Raw genomic sequence first — 23370 nt, forward strand, 5'->3', positions numbered from 1 at the left:
ACAGGCTTCTCTAGAATCTCTATGGGAGTCTGATCCAGCCCACTGGAGCGCTATTGACTCCAGCTATTGATCTCTGTGTTATTACACATTCACTTCCCTGTGCGTCCCACACTGCACACACAGACACACACACACACACACACTACACAGAAACTCTTTGGTGCTGCAGACCCACAGCAGCCCACCTGTCAATCAAGCCCCCCTGAGTTTCGATATGTTTCATGTGTCCCCAGAGATCAGGTAGGGTGAGTGTTTTAATACTATTATGTTATAGGTATACTCTAAATATGAGTTCAAGAAACTGTCACTAATTCAGCAAAAAGAACAAGAATAACTTATTTGAAAAATAAAAAAATGTATATGTCACAAAGTAGTAAGAAAAACATACTTTAAATTCATGATTTCTCCAGCCAGATTCTCTAAGCATGTGCTTAATTTAATAAAATAAAATACTAATGCCCAAAACCTGGCACAGGCTACAAGTGAAGAGAGTATGTAACACTGCATGCATAAAACCACTAAAAATTTACATTAATTCATTCATTCATTCATTGTCTGAAACCCCTTATCCAATTCAGGGTCACGGTGGGTCTGGACCCTACCCGGAATCACTGGGCACAAGGCAGGAACACACCCTAGAGGGGGCACCAGTCCTTCACCGGGCAACACACACACTCACACCTATGGACACTTTTTTGAGTCGCCAATCCACCTACTAACGTGGGTTTTTGGACCTTGGGAGGAAACCGGAGCACCTGGAGGAAACCTACGCCGACACAGGGAGAACACACCAAACTCCTCAAAGAGAGTCGCCCGGAGCAGGACTCAAACCCTCAACCTCCAGGTCCCTGGAGCTGTGTGACTGAGACACTACCTGCTGCACCAGTTTGCTGCCCAACAACATGTATAGTTACTCTAAGGTTATTGTTACTTTCTGAGCTAATAAAAGCCTACAGCCTGAAACTTTCGCACACTACTATATTTTTCCTGCCCATAAGTTCAGCCTACAGCTGTTCAGAGCTGCCAGTTCACATAGAAGTTACAAGAAACATTTCAGACTGGACTGATTTTTGAATGAGGCACAAAAAACGACAGCTGGTCAGAGCAGCAGTCAGAGAGAGCAAAAGAGAGAGAGAGATAATCTGATTCACAAAGTCTGGGGTGCTAGCAAGATGGACTTCATTTTCAACTGTGATGGCAAGAAAGACCATTCCAATGTGAAGGATCTTTCAAATGCAGCAGAGAAATGCAGCTCAGAGACACTGGAGTATACAAGCCCTCACTTACCCACAGTTCTCCTTTTCCAGCTCCATAAAATGAAATAAAAGTTTGCTGCCTCAAGTGGTTTTATATATATATATATATATATATATATATATATATATATATATATATATTTTTTTTTTTTTTTTTTTTCTGACACATCTACAAGAAGTGGAACCTACATAGACTTGTTGGACAACTACATCTGAGTGACCTGTGGGCTACTAATGAATACTTAGAAAGAAAGAGATACTGTCCTAACTCAGCAGCAGCTTTTAGGATGCAGTGAGAGTGCATGTTTTTGCATTATATAAATGAGTATTTTTTGTGTATTAAAGTTTTAATTGTGTATGCATTGTCATGCATGCATTACTTTTGTAAAACTGTCTTTTGTAACTCTGGGAGCATGACATAATGCCTGATGGAACATGGCCCCATTTGATGGGCTTGATGCCCATTTGATGTGTTTGTTCAGCCTATCAGCAGCTGTTCTTTATATCACAAGGATTAAAAACACTAACAGTCAAACACCCATGCGCACACATACAAAGGAATAATAATTAGATATACACATATACATAAACATTAAAAACATGCACATATATATGCATCCTTTGCCCAGGACATACTTAAATCCCCCTTCAGGATTTTTTTTTTTGAGAAGCCAGCAGTTCTTCTCCAGGCTTCTTGAAGTTGCTGTAGGCTCAGCAGCTCTTTTCACATTTGTCATTGTGGATTAGTAACAGCAGCTCCGGCAGCTCTGACGCGCTCATTCTGGCCACACTCTGGTGTGTTCATTACTAATCCAGAAGCTGATTTTCATTTCTACGCCTCCTTTATATTGACGAGTGTCGCTTGAGTACATCCATGTTGGTTATTTTCCATGTAATTTAGCCCTAAAGGATATTTTCTGGGCTTTAATGAGTCAAACATCCATTGTTCATTTGTCTGAGCATACACTGCCACCTTAAGCAAACAAATTCTAAACCAGGTGGAAAATTTTCATATATTATTTAAAAATATGAAACGCAAGAGAACAGAAATAAAATAGGAAGTGGAATGTGAATTACTGAAGATATTAAATTTATTAAGCTATGAAGCAAACTGCTTGAATCTGAAATAGAGCAGAACATAGGGCAAAATAATGACAGACATCCTCCCAAAAAAAATTAGACATACTGATTCATTCATCCCTCCACCTGCCTGCATTACCTAATAGCACTAATGTATGTGCAGTCACACGCTGATGTTTGGCCAACAGGTTTCTTCTTCCCTCTCACTGCATATCTAGATTGAGTGTGTGTTTGTGTGTGTGTGTGTGTGTGCCTATGTCCTGTTCAGATTTGTGCTTGTGTTGTTTTCTGTATTGCATTCACAGAAGATGCCTCCAGTCAAAGAGTACTCACATACAAAATGAAAGAAAAAGAGAAAGAGAGAGAGAGAGAGAGAGACAAAGACTGGGTTTGATGAGCGGACGACACTGCCTCCAGACATCAACTCTGCAATGCTAATTAACCCTCCAGGCAATACTCGACAGGAAGGCAGTAACCCTCACCTCACTACACACACACACACATATACACACACACAAACGTTTCTATGTATTTAAGGGACATTGCATTGACTTACATTCAATATGCAGAGATTAACTCTAACCTTAAACATAACCTTCTACATGCCTAACCCTAACCAGAGCTGACAAGAAGCTGTTACTGAGAAATGTAAATAGATGAGAGTAAAGAAAAGTGAGCCTTTTATTTATGTAGTCTTAAATATATAAGGTAAAGTGAGGCAGAAGCACATCATAAGTATCTAATCTAATTTCAGGATGTTTCCAATTAAATAAAACAATGGCAGTGAGTCTGGGGAACATCTGCTGTTCTCTCTGGTTTGTTTATGTTCAGAATTTCTGCATCTGGAACACTATGTTTGAGGGGAAAAAACAACGGTTGTTTTATGTGGCTGAAGTTTAAGTTGTCTGTAAGTTTTCATTCATAAACTCATTTGTACCTCGAGATGTTTAGTTTTGTAGCATTTTGGGTTTTGTAGTGACTGAACCTAAAAAAAAATTTTTTAAATCCTTATTTGCTTTTGGAAACATGGGAGCGAAACTACAGCCAACACAAATTAAACATTCAGAAAGGTTATAGTGAAATATGAATTGTTGCTCCCTTCTTGTAGTTCCTCCAACATTTTGAGGTTGAGGTAGGTTTTTCAGCGCATCATTTCACTGGTTCAGTTTACCCCACAGTACTTGACTCACTTTGCCCCAGAGTCATCATATTGGTAAATAACTGCTAATTAACGATTCGGGCTAATATTTAGCTAAATGTTTTAACTGGATTTATACAAGGGTAAATCACCAACAAGCGTCATAAATATATTAGACCTTTGTTTTTTTGCTTAACATTTCTAACAGTCTGGAGGAAATGATGGATGATTCCAAAAAGAGTGGTCACATGTCAATAAAAGTGCATTTGCCAAGATACAATGGGAGGGTCAATTGATTATCCTCTTCATGATACACTATAGGACAAATTCTGTGTCTATGAAGCCATGTTGTAGCATGTACAGATTGAAGCCTGATATTGTCTTTTTTTTTCTTTTAAAGTGGAACGGTATGTTTGAGTAAAAAGCTAACTGTAGCTTGCTCATAGTTGTAAGATTTTTATTGTTGTTGTTTTTTTTTTTTTTTTTTCACCAGAGACGCTCATTTGTAACTTAGGCTTTTTAGTATTGTAGCACTCTTGGTATGCATTTAATTTCATGCAAAGGTAGCTCTGTTCTCTTGAATTTGCAGTCAGTTCCACCATAAGACATGTAAATTGGTGCATTTTGGTAATTCTTTATTGAACTGTGCAAAATAAAAAATATAATGTGTGTTCTGGAAATGACATTGGGCATATAAATAATCACAATTTTTAAATCTAGAATTATAATAGAATAAAATACAATTATCTTCCCTAATTGAAGGTACAGAATAACTCTGAGTGTACCACCACCATTTTAACAGCAGTGCAGGTCAGGAAAAACCAAATATAATTCTGCGACATTGTTCCTGCCTGACTCTCCACTACTCATAGAGAGTGAGCATACACCTCTTCACACACTCTTATGTTTGTGACAGAGAGAGCAAGCAAGCTGTGAGGAGCCCAAGGCACTATGTTCAAACATTATCTACCTACCTCATGTCTGATTCAGGCATAAGAAAACACTCTAGAGCTACATCGATGTTCAGTCTGGCTTGCTCCTTGGCTTCATCCAGTTTCTTTTGGTTAGAAAACTGACTCTTACAGTCTTTTATTTCTACGCCTCTCCCCAGCCTTCTTTAGCATGTGTGGAGTCTTTGGGACACTACGGTCTAAAACTGTAGAAGCACAAAATGCAGCTGTATGGTCAAGTGGAGGTGATCGAATGAAGCATGAATGTAGAAACAAGGAGGTCATTTTAAAGTTTCGGTTGATTAGTGTATATGTCACTATCAGCCCAAAACTTCCAGGTATTTTTCAGGAGTAGCCAATAAAATGCTTCTCATTAAATATAAGTTAATGGAAAACGATTTTATTCAAAATATTTTCTGACCTTTATTTTGGTTCATTCCTTTTACAAATTTGACACTATATAAACAGCAGTGGGTTCTAAAATCTAAAAACAAAAAAATGCATAAATGCAAAGAAATGCACAAATTTAGCCCTGAAATGAATGATGTTGCATTTAAATAGATCATAATGGAGACGGAAGGGAAGAATACCAGGTGAATATAACGAGATCATTAAAATTCATCATTCTATGTATTCCGCACCTCAGCACATCACATGTTGACATTTTTTTTTATAAATTTCTTATGGTGCTTGCTCTGTTTTCTGCACACTGTTGTAACACAGGGCTCCTGGCTTGGTGTTCCCTTTTCCCTGGTCGGTGTATTGAGGGCATTAACTTAAGATGACAGCAGCCTTTGAGCGATGCCACTCTGTTAAGGGCAGTTGGGATTGGCTGCCATGCAGTGCATTACTGTTATGGGCCTTAAGTGTCTTTGGCATGGGCACTAGAATAGAGCAAAAATGCACCTTTGAAATTCCTGATGAAGGAAGCTTGGTGACACAGTACATGTGCAGCACATCAAACACAGATAAAACACACACCTGCTGCAGCCCTCCAGCTCTCAGCACAGAGTAATCCAATGAACTGTAGGACTGAATAAAACATATAGCTCTGTGGAAGTGCATGTGATGGCCGACTGTTCAAATGGAAAAGGAAATGAGACAATGATGTTTTGCAGTATTTTGAGAAAACAATCGTAAGTCAATAATCAAATGTATTTATTGACTTAGAGCTTCCTGAATGTTGCCAAACCATTTTTTAAATATAAATGTACATTTAAACCCACATCTCAAAACCTCAATACTGCTTCAGTCTCAACACTGCGTAGAGTTGTCTCACTCCATACTCACAGTTACAAGTACTGTTTCTAGGGTAATTAGGAGTAGTAAGAGTAAGAGCAAAAAACAGCTGAGTTATCTCTCAGTGTAGGAACTGAAGTTTGGAAGGATGTGTTGTTTTCTTAAAAATTAAATCACCAAGCAGCACACCAGCAAAACATTAATTCATTCATTCATTCATTAATTGTCTGAAACCGCTTATCCAATTCAGGGTCACAGTGGGTCCGGAGCCTACACGGAATCACTGGGCGCAAGGTGGGAACACACCCTGGAGGGGCACCAGCAAAACAGTGACTCACTAATGTACTTCAGTAGTAAAGGTATTTGAAAATACTCAAGAAAGTACCAATACATCAATGTTTTACCAAAATACGTGTGCATGAGTAAATATAATGAGTACTACCCACCTCTGTCCTGTCCACAGCTCACGTTGTTACATTAGCTGACACATGGACACTCCTACCTCCTGATCCTGTGATTAAGACAGGCTGTTAATGTGGATATGGACTGTAGGAATACAGCCTTCTCTACAAATTCAAAAAGACTCAATTAAATCGAAACATTACAGGAATATGCAAGTACTCTACAACAAGGGTCCATATTTATGATTGTTCTCAGAATAAGACCTAATAATAGATTTCCTCTGTTTTAGCTACTGTTAAAAACTGAAATGAGATCTGTATTCTTACTCTGAAAAGCTAGCTAAATAAGGACTCTGAAGGCAGACTTACAAATATTTTTGCCATAATAGGGCATATATTAGCATTAAAAATGGACTGTTGTGATTTAGTAAATTGCACCTCTAGCATCTGTAATAAGATCAAAATGGAGTTCCCTGCTCTCTTGCGCTTTTGCCTCTTTGCATACTATTATGTCTTTCCCTTTCCAAGAGCAAAATGCTCAGAGGACATTACTATAATGCAGCTATTGGGATTTACCAAGGCTGATAGTACATACTGACTGTGCACTCTTTAATGCCTGTGCAAAGCTTGTCTTATATTGGCTAACTAAATGGCTAACACTGTTTTAACTCAGAGTCAGATATCATTTTTTAAAAATAAAACACATTAATTTGTTTTCCAGGGGCCAGTTATGTATGCCTTTGTCAAATTTATATTTGAGGACAAAAACAAATCAAATAATTTCCATAAAACATTATTTTAAACCATTGTGGGTATATTCTACACTCCTGAGAGTGTCTTAAAAGCAGAATTTGTTCAACTCCAATATTGTAGACAAAATAGTCAGAATCTCTCTCTATATATATATTTATTCATTCATTCGTCTGTAACCACTTATCCAATTCAGGGTCACGGTTGGTCTGGAGCCTACCCAGAATCACTGGGCGCAATGTGGGGACCCACCCTGGAGGGGGCGACAATCACTCTCACCTACGGACACTTTTGAGTCACCAATCCACCTACCAACGTGTGTTTTTGGACTGTGGGAAGAAACAGCAGCACCTGGAAGAAAACCCACACAGACATGGGGAGAACACACCAAACTCCTCACAGACTCCTCACACGGAGCGGGACTCAAACCCACATCCTCCAAGTCCCTAGAGCTGTGTGACTGCGACACTACCTGCTGCGCCACCATTATTTATTTATTATTTTTGTAAAATTATGCTGTTAATAAAAGCTATGCTTCATTAAGCCTTCCACACATTATGGCTTCTGTGTAGCTTTTTTGCTAAGAGGCTATTGCTCACGACAGGATTAAATCCTGTTCCCATTCTGTTCCCCTTGAATTGAAAAGCCACAAAAAATAATGATTGTGACATAACCCCATAAATCCTGAATAAAAAAAATATTCTCCACTCAAACAATTAGTAATATTATTTCAACCTATGACTCTAAACTACCACTGGAAAAGTATAATATTTTAATTTCCTGCTTGTCAGAAATGTGTTTTCAAATCTGTGATGGGTTATATTCTGCAGATCATATGGCACCATGGTCATTATGCTCATTTTCTTGGACCACACCTATCAGTGCAAAGTGTCATCAGACTATTGGTTATTACCATCTCTTTAAATCTGCTGCCTAGTATATAATAAAATTTATATGAAATTGAATAAACTGTGAAAAGCCTTGGAAATGAGATTTCAAAAAGGGACAATCACATTAGGAAAAGAAAAAAAAATCATGAAGAATGGCACCATTAGTTCAATGATCAATTTCCTCCATTATTTAATGACTGTATTAATTAATCAATTAATATTATATCTGAAGCAAATTAGCACAAAAGCAATGTAGGGCACAAAACATTTTTTTGGGCTTCACAAGAGATGTAGTTTGTATTTTTATGCTTCAGTCCACTCAGAGCAGCAGTTCATAGGCTGTTCAATCAAATCCCAACCTTAAACCTTCCCAGCCACAGTAAAATAAATAAAGTTTTTAAATGTTTGGAGACATTTCTGGCACAGTGGAAGCACTTTGGCTGAGTCGCCACAAAGTACTTTCAGTAGTAGCTGAAGCGTATGGATCCCGGACGAGTTCTGACACACACACACACACACACACACACACGCACATGCACACAGAGCGGCACTGACAGACCGCACACGTCTGCACATACATATTCAGCTTGTGGGCTGATGTATGCTAATACATGCACACAATGCAGATTGCGAATGGGACAGTTCTCGGGCTTGGACACTTCGGAGAATGGTTTGTTCCCAAACAAACTAACAAGGCAGCAAGAATAACAAATACCTGCGTTCAAACGCCTGTGCCGAGCGCTGCTGAGAAACACGGTCACAGTAACAAATACACTAATGATTACACTGAGCTGCTCACGTGATCCCAGGCAGCCAGGCTGCTGTGTGAACTGCATGCAGAAGTATGGTTACAGGGCCCACTCAACCATGGAGACCCATTCACACAGAGATCATAACTTCAATTTATTCCTGGCCACTAGGGCACTGGCATAGATGACTATGGGTGGTTAAAAAAAAACAATATCAGATGGAAAATATTGGAAAGTAATAAAGAGTTCTGAAACCTGGCTATTAAAATGATGAATCACAGCGCTGAAAATCTGAATACATTTTCCCTTTAAAAGGCCTGTTGCTGCTGGTGCCCTCCCCCCTGAGGACACTCTGGAGGTTCCTGGGGGCCACTAGGGGCCAGCTAAACTAGACATGTGCCGTCTGTACTCTAAAATAATGCCTCTAATTAAAAGGCGCCAACACATGCTCGGTCAGACCAAATTCCAAGGTTTCTCCTCCTTAACCAGCCGTGAGGCCATATGACAGAGCACTGCTCAAGGACTGAGAATGTTAGCTGTCTTTTCGGGGAAACAAAGCCCTACTACAATTATAACATTGCTTGACAACAAAAATCACATGCCATAAAGGTAAAACCTTGACATCCTACCTTTCCTTCTCCACAGAGCCATAGTGCCTTATACTCAAGATGCAAAGGTCAGTTTATACAAAGATAAATATCAGAACATTTCAATATTCCTGAATTCAAGCAACAAAGAGCAGCATTTTTACCATTAAATCTGACAGCCAACCAGAGTTACTTGAAGGCTTTGTGTATCATACCCTCAACTCAGCCTCCACCGCCCATACCAAACACAAAACTCTGATAGCACACTGACAGGTACAATCCCACTTTTGACGGCGCAGCGTGTAATTTGGAGAATAGCCTAGACTTGTAGATAGATTTCTCATATCAAACGCCAGTCACTTCAACTGTCAGACTTATTAGCTCGGCTGCTGGAGCTCAGCCTGGTGCTTAACAAACCCCCCAGGGTCATTACTCAGTGTTTGTGGCCACTATTTCATTGATATGTGGACTAGCATGCAATTAGTGAAACTGGTGAATACCAAACAGTGAATACCAAGTCCTTTGGTTTGTTTGATTAGGTCCAAAAACAACTCATTGCTATTAACAGCAGTGTACGGACTTCATTTGCATTTTGAAGTTAATTTGCCTTCTTTATTTGTGAAGTTCATTTATTTGTATGTGTCATTTTTTTATACATTTAGAATATGAGAAAATATTGAAAAGTTATTGGGATCACTATTACAAAATGATCAACAATTATTTGGAATTTTTTTAACCAATAAAAGAATAAGGCATATTTAGCCATATAATAAAATTATGATCCTTCTTCCCACAGTAGATAATGTGCTTAATAAAAGATATAAAGAGCACCTTGTCTCATATATCAGTGATTAGAACATTGTAATGAGCCTGGTCAATGTTGTTACAGGCTTCATGATGTTATTGACTGATTATCCATTTAACGGTTTTGGCCATAAACATTAAAGTCACATTAGCACTAGGCACACTGGCTCTTAGTGAAAATCAGATTTGATTGATAGACCAATGAGCTTTCCTCTTAGATCTAAGCACTCTCACAACCTGCCTGAGCCTCTAAGTGTGAGCCGTGCTGATGAGAGATCTAGAGGAGAGTCTTCTTGAAAACACCAAAGTCCTTTATTTCCAAACAAGGAACAATGCCTTCTTTCTCACTGGCCATCTCTCGCTTTCACACATCCATGTGCACAAACACAAAGCTCTCTTTTATGTTCCATTTTCTCAACACAAACACTGCCTTCCTCACCATCAGATGAGGCTTTTCACAAAGCCTGGACCGTTCGGCCAAAAAAACAAGTTTCATATGTAACACTTTCATAACTTATTTATTTGTGCTTAAAGTCAGAGGGAACCAAAGGTTTTTATACATGGTATGTCTATAGGGTGATGCATTTCTAATAAAACAGATTTAAAGAAAAAAACTTGAGCTACAGAGATGTTTTGTTCAATGACATCCAGTGCTAGCGGAAGAGGATGGCAATACATGATTTGTTGGTTAATGTTAGTTCCCTTCAGCCAGTGGTGCACATTACCCTAATCAAAGCTCATAATGGAAGTGGGCAAAGAATCTACACAGTCAAAGCCCCTCAGAAAACATGAATTTTGTCTTATAGTAATTAAGGCGAGTTGAGTATGTTTGTGTAAATATGTGACAGTGTTGACATGCTGGTGAGCAACGAGAGCTGAAAAGGGATTGTTGAGAGTCCCCTGCTATAAAAATATCTAAACAATATATTCTTGACATGGAAAATTATGTAAAACAGGCACAACAATTTATATAGATATATATGTAAAAATTCTTCTATTATTATTATTATTAATTGCTGACCTACTTTCTAACCTACAACAACAGGGAATATCTAGGTGTTGCTTTAGAAATAAAACACATTTCATACTATATATATATATATATATATATATATATATATATATATATATATATATATATATATATATATATAAAGGCTACAGCTACTGAAGACTGGAGTAAAATAATGAATCATGCATAATAGGACTGAGACATGAGCTAACAAGGTGAAAAAGGTCAATTCTGATTTCCTATTGACCTTAATGAAATATAATGATGCATAATACAAAATAATAAATATTATACAACAGTGCTTGAGACACATCAGGGCTGTCTAGATCCATGTTTTCCTGGAGCATTCTAACAGGATCATGCACTTTAGAGTATGTCTATGTGCTTATAGGATTCGACTAAACCTTCTGTCACCAGAATAGACAAACATTCTTATTTGTATGTTACACACTAACACGGTCAGTGTCAAATTAACCCCTATCAGTGCTAATGTCACTCCAGCACAGTTAACCTGGATCCGTTGTAATTAATTTACACTCTAGGATGTGTGAAAGATTACATGTAATGTGTGGTTTTTCTAACACGTTTGTATGTCTAGTTCAGGATGATACTTTTTTGTGTTACTTTTCACACGACCAGGTTGTTATTTTCTTTAATAGAGGCAGTGTTCAAATTTTAAGAGATTTTCTAATTAACACGTTTCAGTGATAAGCTGCGCTCGTGACCCAACACAGAACGTATCCTGTTCATTAGCACTGAATTCTAACAGACTGAACTGCACAAAAACATCCATAATGAATGTTGTGTTTCTAAATACATTGAGCACTGTACAGTTCATGATCATCTATAAGAAGTTAAAATGCATACCATCATGAGCACATTTATATTGTTATGTTACAGCTACTCGCTTTTACGGTGTTCTTTCTGAAATCAAGGGCATTAATGCGGAGTTGCCCTTCTTTTGCTTCAGAGGAGGCTTTACAGTAGAAATTAGAACACTGCATTGAGAATTTGATTGAATTTGAACAAACAAATAAACATGAATGTGGTCAAGTACTGATATTTACTAATTAGAACTGGGTCACAGATGCCAATCAAACTCATGACAATGGAAGTGAATGAGCTCCATATCAATCCACAGCTTTACACCCCTTTAGCCTGATGCTTGGCACTGAGCAAGGTGCAGCTGAACCAGAGCATACATTTTAGAGACAATGTTTTTCAAAGGAAACAGTACAAACTGTGTATGTAATAGCTGCACTTTAAACGGGCTGCTTTTTCTCGTTATAAAATGTCTCTAGAAAACTGTGGAGGTTGTGTCTTATTTTTATTGTGTTTACATTTCTTTACAGTCTCCACCCTCTGCCCTTTTCCTTCTGTATCACTTTCTGTGATCATGCTCTTCAAAATCTGGGTGATCTACTGAGCTCATAAGATTTAAAACGAATGCGGTTGGCCCACACACCTTCGTTAACCGGCACTGTGGCGAAGTGAATAATATGCTTACACACACTCATTCATTCTCTAATGCGTTTACTCATTCACTCTCTCCAGCCTCTGTTTCTGACTCTATCTGTGGGGGCTCTTCATCTGCTTTTCTCTTTTTATCTCTCTATGTTCTCGCCGACAGAGCTGAGCTGTCCCCCTTGTCCTCAGACTTTTTACTCTTTAAGGGGGAACAGCATCCATCACTGTCCCACCACCTCTGGTCGGGAGAAAGAGAGAATGGAGGAGTGGAGGGGTATAGACATGAAAAGATACAGAGCGAGATTTAGAGGAGAGGAAAGAGAAAGAGAGAGAAAATTGCAGAGAGGAGTGACAGACAAAAGGGGAAGTAGTGAGAGACGAAGTGGAGTGAAGGAGTGAGAAGGAGAGAAAATGTAAGGAAAGTGAAAGGGAGAGAAAGCGAGGGAAAGATTACAAGGCAGTGTGAGTGTAGTAAGCGAGAGGAGAGAGCAAGAGAGGGAGAGAGAGAAAGAGAGAAAAAGACAGCCAACATAGCCACATCAATGCTGACAACCAACCAAGGCACACGGCAGGTGAAGGAACTATCAGGTCAGTCCATGACACACTTGGATCGTGACACACTTATGCTCACCAGCGCACACACAGTTTTCTCCAAAGCTTTTTAATAAAATATCCAACCCCCAGTCAATCAATATATATATATATATATCAAACTGGCGATGACATTTTTTATTTTCCAATAGATTAAATAGTAGTTTTCAAAACTCAAATTTTTGAATTTAGAAAAGTCTAAATCATGCTCCAATCTGTTTCTGATCTGAAAAAAACATCCACAGGTGTTTCCTGATGTATAAGTGATATATGTTTCTGGATATATTAGTGGTAAAATGCCATAATTGTAATTAATACTGGTTATATAGACAGTATATATATATATATATACACACACACAGTATGTTTTCATAGCTTTTCTAGGAAATGTCTGCTCTTCACTGTGGCTCTCACATATACAAGTACCTGCTTACACACTCACACTTATACTTTTCATAGTTTTTATTACTGTATTCACTTCCTCAAACATCTAGAATATATGACATGCTTGCATTTACAACACACACACTCACACACACAAGCACAGATACACACACAGTTCCCTCTCCTCTTTTCTATTTCTCAAAGCGCAGCAGGAGAGGAGTGTGTGCGCTGTGGGAATCTGCTGCATCTCTCTCTGAAGCCACAGGCAGAATACATCACCACATCTCCCCTCTTTATGACTCACAACTCACACATATATACACACACCTCTGATCCACTCTTGTACCTGCCACACACATACAGTCTGTATTTTGTCACAAGAACACACATACACACAAATAGGCACAGAGACACACACTTTCGGTGTCTTCTGGACACCGAGTCAAATCACTTAACGGCACACATGACACTGTCCGCTGAATTTGTGCACAAGAGTGACAGCGGGAAGCTGTATGTGTGTGTGCTGGTTACCTGTGGCTGCGGCTCTTGCCATAAGGATCAGCCTCCCTGCGATCAGCGTCTTAGTGATCAGCCCGGAGAGAAAGAGAGAGTGAGAACAGCACCCGGGCAGCCTTCCGTCTCCACGACAACGCCCGGAAGATGCCACACCTCCAATACACGCTGCTCGAGAACAATAAGACTTTATCTCCTCCCTCTCTCTATCGCTCTCTACCTTTTTCTCTCTTTTTATCTATCTCTCTCACTCTGCGTCTCTCTCTCCCTCCGTCCGTCGTTACCGGCTCTGAAGCGCGCACTTATTCAGAGAGTGTGAATAAGCTCTCCTATGTGCGCGTGTGTATGTGTGTGTTGAGCGTGAGGGTGACGAGCAAAGAGGAGCTGGGATTTTGCAGGTGAGTGTGCGTCTGTATGTGTGTGGGGGGGGGGGGGGGTAGATTGAGTTCCACGGGGGAATAAGGCACTTTTCCTGTGTATGACGCACACTACCGAGAGAGAGAGAGAGAGAGAGTAGGATCGAGAGATTGAGGAAGAGAAAGACCGAGAGAAAGAGACAATCAGAGAGAGAGCAGAAGAGTCAGAGAGAGAGTGTGTGTGTGTGTGTGTGTGTGTGTGAGAGAGAGAGAGAGAGAGAGAGAGAGAGAGAGAGAGAGAGAGAGAGAGAGAGAGAGAGAGAGAGAGAGAGAGAGAGACATAGGAAGAGATGGAGAGGATGGGGTCGTCATGGAGATATTCAGCCATGAAGGGAAAGTAGGGTGAATGACAGAGAGGAGAGACTAAAGGAAAACCCAACTAATGCTCACACTCACTCACTCACTCACTCTCACTCACACAGATATATATTTATATAATCATAAACATATATGAGTGATTGTTTCCAGAATCCTACAGACAATAGAAAAATTAAGCTTATCAATGTATATGCAAACACCCATTTAAAAACAAACAACCACCCCCCCCCAAAAAAAAAAAAACTACAACAAAGAAAGTAAATGGAAATATGAACACTTCCAAACACAGATTCTCTTTCTCTCTCTCTCACACACACACACACACACACAATCTATCACACACACATACATACATAAATTAATACATTTCTCAGTATAATTCACATATTGTGCCTATTCCTTTCTTCAGCATTATTAGTGATATTCGGCAGCCCTGAGGGAGTGCAGCTCCACCGTTTGCCTCAGTGCACTGACTTAATGCTCCAGCCTTAAGATTAAAATAGCTGCAGCCAAACGCCCTAAAGCTGCCTGCTTCTCTCAGATTACAAGGACTACAACACCATCTTCAGCACTGACGCAACACACACTCCAACACTTTCTACAGTAGTACTGAGACAAGAAACAGAAGGAAAGTACCACCAGTATGAAAGCCCCGTTACGCTCCTCTAACTGACGGCCTGTCTGACTCTAGCACTTTTACCTCATCACTGATGATAGATAGCACTCCATAACAGACACGGTCTCAAACTGCAGCCTAAATGACATAAATGGCTCTATGTTGGCATCCAAAAGGAATAAAGACCAATGAAATTCACCATTTATGCAATAAGGGCTTTCCTGTTGAGAATTTTGCTGAGATGAATGGATGGATGGTGAGCTAATGCACTGTACAGCAGTGGAGCAGCTGATATTGGAAGATACCAAAAGTGTGTGCGTAGTGTACAGTCCTGCAAAACCAGAACATTTGTTCTCACTATGTTTTCAAAGGCAGAAACAGTATCAAGCACTGCTGCTGACAGGAAATCCTTCTTTCCAAAATCAGAAACATTAATACCTTACTGTAAGGCAAACTTTATAAGATGCTATGTAATTAATCGAATCAAATGTCATGCCTTCAACAAAAAATAGATGTATATATTTAATTCAGCCAATTTAGAAATTTAGAATGTAGGCTGTGTCACACCAGCAGCATTATGTGACTGAGCACATTCATTCATTCATTCATTATCTGTAACCCTTATCCAGTTGAGGGTCACGGTGGGTCTAAAGCCTATGTGGAATCATTGGGCATAAGGCGGGAATACACCCTGGAGGAGGCGCCAGTCCATCACATGGCAACACACACTCAAACCTACTGACACTTTAGAGTCCCCAATTCACCTACCAACATGTGTTTTTGGACTGTGGGAGGAAACCCACGTGGACATGGAGAGAACACACCAACTCCTCACAGACAGTCACCCACAACCTACAGGTCCCTGGTGCTGTGTGACTGCGACACTACCTTCTGCACCAAAAAAATCAGTCGTTTTTACATGCTATGCCATGAGGACCTTTTGTGTTGTGTTGTAGCCCTATAAAGACTGCCCTTAGAGCAAAGTTCAACTGAAAAATGTCACAGTGAACTTCCGTTCTAATTAAAACTGGGAATTTAGCTCTCTATAGCTCTTTGACATGCCTAACTGTGTATAAAAATGACAGTCAATACATGTAGAAAAAGCAAAATCTCAGAAATGGAGAAAGACTGTGCTGTCTGTGACAGCAGCAATGGGCTATTTCTATCTCCTGTCACTTCTAGGCTGATCCAATGATAGAGAAATGAAAGCTAAAATGTACACTTGGGCTTGCTCTAAGCTCAAAACACACGGGACTTACAGAAGCTGGCATTAACAGATTCATCCTCACATATTTACTAAGTAGGATGAGTACATGCGCTGCTTCACGGTAATACTAACACAAGAACCCAAGGCCCAAACTATCATATCTTGTGTCTTGATGCCAAAGTCGGCACAGGGTCAATCCAGTGGCCAAAACAATTCAGCCTGTGAAAAGGACACATGCTCTTGAGTAGGCTGACCACTGTAAAGAACAGCAGCCTGTTGCATGCAGCTGGATGGATGAGTTCCACTTTATTCTCTGATGAGTGTTCAGTGCCCCAGGGGAAGGCTGATTGTGAGACTGGGGAGAGGGATAGAGGGAGAGAGAGAGAGAGAGAGAGAGAGAGAGAGAGAGAGAGAGAGAGACAGACAGATTGATTTGATTAAACATGAAAATGGCACTGCAGATGGAGGTAAGGACTTTTTCTGTTGAACATCTTAGGCCTCATGGCTCATAAATAATGTCCACATTCAGTTTTAAATAAACAAGTTTCATATGACCTGAATTCATTAGGCAGGTGGATTCTTTGATGTTTTTTAGAAGCGTGAAGATTTGCAGAGGGGAGGGAGATAGGCAACCTTTGTTTTACTGTGTTGCAAAAGCTTGTATGGCAAATGAAAATGGCATTAGTCGAGTTGAATTTTTACTTTTAGCCACAATCGGCAAACAGAAGTGGGAAAATTAAAGTCAGACACAGGGATGCATTGGCATGTTAGATATTAGATTTTGTTTTGAATGTGGACTGCTGTAGGGTTCCATAAGAGTCATGGCTTTGGGGGCCATGCTCTGCTTTTGTGTTTCTCCAAGCGGCTGACTGATATGAAGCGTCAGGGAGAGTTTCAGCAAGATTCTTTCACCCTCCATAAGCAGACACTCACTCGCCGCTGCGTTGCCATGGGAAACCATCAGTGCCTCACGGGATTCCCGCCACGAGCCGATCCGTCCACAGCGCCCAACACTGAATGCTTGCAGTAGAGCGCGAGACTGGCATCAGCTTATCACCAGCAGGAACCAGAGAATGTAAAACTCAGGCAGTCACTAACACGAGAGAGGAAAAAACAGCATTTACATCACTCATGCATTTATTTATTGCTTATTTAATATTCTGATGTATTATTGTTTTACACATTTGTCGTGTCTTTATTTGTAGCTTCATGAAAAGAGACATGGGGAGAAGGGAATGTATAGCAGGGTTAAGTACTCCTGGTCATAATGTTAAATGGCCCTAATACAAAGCCGGTTACATATTGTCGATGTCCAACGAAAAACATATATCTCCATTTTTGTTAGTTTTTAGTTTACTGTGTTTGAACACAGCAGTTGTCCTGTGTGAACATGTCCTAATGAATGGACCAATAGAAATGCTCCAAAATTACTTGAAATAAAATATTCTTACATTGACTTCAATTGAAAGTTAAGAAGGTTTTTAACGTCTCCTCAAAAATTTTTATTTTTGGAGAGATGTTTTTATTGGATATTGTCGAAATGTAACTGGTTATATGAATTTTGGATGACAGCTTGGGCAGATCTTAGCAGTGGATAGATATATCTCTGCCATGCTCTGGTGATCTGAGAGTGCATACCAATGAAGTTACAAACGTGACACAGCACAAGGACCCAGCGTGAGTATATAAGGTTGGCATGCACTGTGCTTCCTCAGACATCGGGTTCCCCTTGCCCCTTCCAGTGACTACGAAGCCTGGCCACTATTTACATAACCAAATATGCATATGTAACCAGCTTTATGTTTCATACATTCTGACAGCCATGGCAATGTTTAGGAGTCGATGACAACTGCCAACAGCATCACAAGGAGTACAGAGGGACAGCCTGTGGCCTACAACAGAAGCACTTCTGACAATCCTCTGCTGGCACAAAGCCCTGTATATCAGCTATAGGAGAGGTAGGAACCATGGTTTGCCTAGCCACCATGGGGCCACCAAAAAAACTAAATGCAGTCTCAGACAAACCCTGTCCAGGTGGGCTGGGCTCCTCAACCACTCATAGCATAAGGTGCCTCAGCCCAACAGGCTGTCCCACACACTCTCCAAAAACCACAAGGGGCATTGTGTCATATCTAATGAAGCAGAAAGATCCACTCTGGCTTCTCCACATAGATCCCACTTTAACCAGACCATGTCAGGTTGTAGTCTTCACTGGCCTTAAGGCAGAGCATTGTGAGAGTGTCCACTGTATTACTGGAGACCCCATGCAGGTAAACTGCTCTCAGCAACATGCTCTAGGCCCACATCTACAGGATGCAGATTCTCATCAGTCCTCCTTCTGCCACACTGATTCATGTGGTAGACAGCTGACACATTGTCCAAGCATACCAATTTATGTTTCCCTAACTGCACAGGGAAGAAATACCTAAAGGACACCACTGTTGCAAGCAACTTCAAAAGCCGAGGTGCTCCTGAGCCTGGTTTGTTGACCAGAATTTCTGGATGGTTCTGTGACATCACAAACTGTCTATAGTAAACACCTCTCTGCATGAGGGAAGCAAGCATGTCACCAACCCCAATAGAAGGAAGGCAGGAGAATTCCAAAAGGCAAGAGATTTCTTCTTGCTGCAAAAGTGGACCGATTTAGGATAGGTTTGATAAACGGTGTCCATTTGCAATCCAGTGAGCTACATCTGAAAAGACCAAATGTGAAATGTTCAAGCTCATGGCAGCAAGAGATAAAACGTCTGTGGCTAGGTAGCCTGATGCACTATCTGCACTACTGCGAGAGAGTAATATAGCTCCAGGGCTCAAAAAGCTGCTTGGTGTTAAGGTAACTGCCCTCAGTGTAACCTGTCATGACCCATGCAAACAGTACTGAGCCAAGCATACCTGGTGATGGCAAATGTCTCCTACTCAGTATGCTGAAACAGCACATATGTGCATAGGCTTTGCACTGCTGGAATATGTAGCCTCAGTGTAGCCAATGCTAGATACACTTTTTATCCATCAAATCTCTGCATGTGGCCACTGCAGGAGGGTCCTGCACCATAGGCTTTTTTTCATTTGAGGCACTTCCAAAGGTGACGAAATGCTCTGCTTTACACAGAGGCATAACTGACACTGCTTATGTTCATAGTCTGGTTCCAGGAGGTTGGGACAATGCGTACAGCATGGCTGATGTTGGCAAATGTCAAGTCCTGGGTGTTAACACAAATTAGCTGCTTTTAAAATCTCGGAAGTTACAGCAGAAGATACATTTGTTTTTATCCGACTCACAACAGCAGCTCATAACATTGCCCCGAGCTGTTTTAAAGATGTTAAAACTCTCCTTGGGTTGAAAAGAGATGGGGTTTTGTGACATCACCAGCTCCATATCGCAGGGAAGCTATAGTGGAAGAATGACCAGCCATGTTGTGCAGTGGAAAAGCACCATTAGTGTATGAGTTCCTGTGTCCAAGATGAGCATTTTAAACAGTGCTGAATATTCATCAAGCTGGGAATAAAAAATTTTGTTTGAATCATAGAATAATCCATTTAATCATTTTTTGTGACCATTTCATCCTGTTCAGAGTTTCGGCATGTCCGGAGCCTACCTGGAATCACTGGATGCAAGACCCTCATTTGAAACAAATTATTTATTTAAATTTAGAATAAATTCATGAAGTTGTTCTCACATTTAAGCTGTAGCTCATTAAATAATAAGTCAGTCTGCCTAAATTTTAAAAGAACTTTCAATCCAAACATCTTTTCTCTTGGCCGCTCCCTCCCGTCGCCACACCACACACAAAACACCAAACTCCTCACAGTCACCTGGAGCGGGACTGGAACCCACGTGTGACTGCAACACTACCTGCTGCACCACTGTGCTGCCCAACTTTCAAGCTAAAATATATGCCTATTAAATAATTTAATAATACTAATAATTTAAGAATATTTTGTTTAAAAGAATGCTTAATACACTAAATAGTAAACGTAATATTCATTCAAGTGAAAATTATACCCAGAATGAAATCAGAATTTTAACTTGGCAAGGCCCAGGTTTATAGTTATCATTACTGTTCTTCAATACAAGACAATGATAAATTAAACATCCCAAACATGATTTGTTCAATAACCGTATTGGTGTGCAAGGTTATTAGATGTTTTATTATTCTGTGAAATTGTAGCCTTTTATGGTCAGACTATACAAAACGACACTAATTTTCTATAACGAAGTCCAGCAAATAGTTTATGACATTGAAATTATTTATATTTAGCTAAGACGTTCAGCTTTTATTTGCTGCCAGCTGAGTCATTCTAATAAATGTTAATCCTGGAATATAAGAACAGAGAATGAACATTGGTTCATCCAACTATTTTCCAAATCCAAATCCAATCATGTGGCAATAATGAATCTTCAATCCTGAATCTTTTCACAGTGCTGTGGGATATGAGCCTTATTTACTGGTCGGTGTGTGGGTGAGAATCATTAGGCCTGATTAGACCAAATTAGGCTAGTGCGTGTATGTCTGTGACTTTAAAACCTCATTTAGACTCTACAGTGTGCAAATAAGTAACCCAAAGGACATAGCTGCTGTTTTAGAGTGCTCGCCTCCCTTCAGCAAGGTGATGCAGTGAAACAGCTTTAACAGGTCTTAGATTCTTTGTAAGCAAGGAATCTGGCCTTAACATGCTTTTATTAAGGTTTTATTTTCCAGGAAAATGTGCAGACAGGTTACAGGACCTCTATCAGTGAATGTTCTCAATCCTTGTAGCTCTCTATCTGTATTCAGAATGAAAGTTTGATTGTACTTCTGTCAATGTGTATGCTGTCTATGAACAAAAGGTCTAGAGTAAATTTAGACAGACTGTCTGTAGAGTAATGGATAGCCCATAGTGTAACACAAGACAGCCTTGTTTGGGTTATGTGGCTACTTAGATTTGGCCAACTGTCAGTTATGGAGGGACTTATTCAGAAAATGAAAGAGTGTAGATGCCCTTCTATCGTAACCCAGAAAGCCTTTTAAAAAGCCATTAAAATGTCAGATCACTCACAAGCGGGTTCTCTCAGGCGGGTCCTATGGGCATTGACTCTGAGCCAGTGAGAAAATGGGCATATTGGAACGAGTCTCCATCTAGTGGCCAAACAAACCGCTTTTTTTCTTCAGTTTTAATCGTGTAATAAACTAGAAACGTTTTAACAGTAAACAAAATATCTTAAGATTTTTTTTGTATCATTTCTTGTCATCTAAAAAGAATGTGCTTTGTTTCCTTTCAGCAACACTTCCGTTCTTCAAAGTAGCCATAGCAGTGAATACTGTGTGTGGCGTTATGATTAAGATGTGCTGATGGGTCTTTTGTTTTTGTTTTTTTAGTGTCCATATAAAGCCCACCACCCATCAGTCTCTGGTGTGTAATGTGCTGTTCCTACAGTATTTTTATAGCTCCATAGTTTGCTGTCATCCACCGAGACCTGCACTGAGCTTCCTAGGAACAATGTGTATGTGTTTCAACAAAGAACTACAGCTAGACCACATTTACGCTCTGAACTGTTTTAAATAAGCGAGGCAATTGAGTCTCCAACAGTGCGTAATCTGCCAAATATGTATCACCGACTAATAAGTAGAATGTCTGAGTATATAGGGGTCAATGAAAGTGATTTAGATGTTTCTCATTACGAATTCTGTAGCCGTGAATTTAGAGCAGGCAAACACCACGCTTCAGAGGACCCCCCCTCATTTGCTGCTTCTCAGCAGAATGGCTAATGAACATCCTGTGCTTTTTTGTTTCTAGGGTAGTTGTCAAAGCAGCAGCCAAATTACTTTTAAACTAAGTAAACCTCTTCAGCATCTAGAGTACTCTATATCTCACCTGCAATGATCAGCCACAAAATTAAAATCACTGATAGGTGAAGTGAATAACGTTGATTGCGTTGTTACAGTGGCACCTGTCAATCAGTGGGGTATAACACAGCAATGAAAAATCATTGCTTCAGATTAAAGTGTTGGTTGCAGGAAAAATGGATAAGTGCAAGAATCTGAGGAAATTTTTTCTCCATGTAATCAACATGTGGAGGCCATATTTTCATTCAATCCACCAAGTCCAACAGCTGATTAATGTCTGCAAGCAGTTCCTTGTATCTGCAGACTAACTGGCATCTTTAGACTTATGCTGGTATTTTATGTATTCAAGGTGCTTCCATTATTTATTCACCTAGAATAAACACTCTCATCATTCTATCAATTTTTTCACTAACTGATCTGGAAACATTACGCAATGAATTCAAGTAACTTTGTTTAAGGTATGTTTCCCTAAACCAGATGATTAACAATTAAATACTTTTTCTTGGTCATATCTCTGCTTTGTAAATTTGATTTAAAGTAAAAAAAAATCTTGATGAAAATTCCAGATGAAAAGTCCAGTGATTACATCATTTTTTGCAAAGGGTAGTATGTCTCACAGTTTGAAAGAGAGTAGAAGTTTCATATTATCACCTCTATAAATCTTCTGAAATCACAAGACTATAGTATTAAGTCGTACACTGATTAATGACAGCACAGTGGACAAAAAAGGTATAAATTGCTAATGCTTGGTTATGTCTGTCATCATCAGTGGGTGGTGAGGATAATGCAGAAAGCTTCAATATGCCCTCGGTGTGAACCCAGCGGGAACATCTTAATAGCTTCTCAAGTCTGAAAGTGGCCTGTGTTGACATCACGTCCTTGTTTTTGCAGATTCAGTATTTTCTGAGTCCTCCTCCTCCTCCTCCTCAGAGATTTTTCCTGTTTTACTCAAGAGGAGGTCCTTTTCTGAACCACATTATATACCCATTACCTTTTGTGGGACATGATTAAAAAATTGGGCCAAGATAAAAATGTGTTCCTCAGGGCCTGTTTAAAACTGTATTGAGCCTTAGGTTGAAATCTCTCTGAAATTTCTGAGAAACAATATTGGGCCTATCACTGCATTTATTTGTAATTGTATTTTGGTTAAATTGATGTTTGGAGGATGTTTATGCTG

The 23370-nt window shown here is 39.8% G+C and overlaps 1 protein-coding gene across 2 annotated transcripts in view; it reads right to left on the bottom strand.

Annotated features, from left to right (window-relative positions):
• lingo2b (leucine rich repeat and Ig domain containing 2b) overlaps positions 1 to 14062 on the bottom strand; it is a 34061-nt gene extending 19999 nt beyond the window's left edge. Inside the window, exons 1-2 of one of the 2 annotated variants that reach the window (XM_066679622.1) lie at positions 13830 to 14062; positions 6110 to 6174 (exon numbers count right to left, since the gene is read on the bottom strand). The gene's annotated coding sequence lies outside the window, so the exon portion shown is untranslated. The remainder of the gene's footprint in view (positions 1 to 6109; positions 6175 to 13829) is intronic. The other variant, XM_066679620.1, reaches the window with a different exon arrangement.
• Between the last annotated feature and the right edge of the window lie 9308 nt (positions 14063 to 23370).

The sequence above is a fragment of the Hoplias malabaricus genome, chromosome 8 (genome assembly GCF_029633855.1).
Source record: "Hoplias malabaricus isolate fHopMal1 chromosome 8, fHopMal1.hap1, whole genome shotgun sequence".
NCBI lineage: Eukaryota > Metazoa > Chordata > Actinopteri > Characiformes > Erythrinidae > Hoplias > Hoplias malabaricus.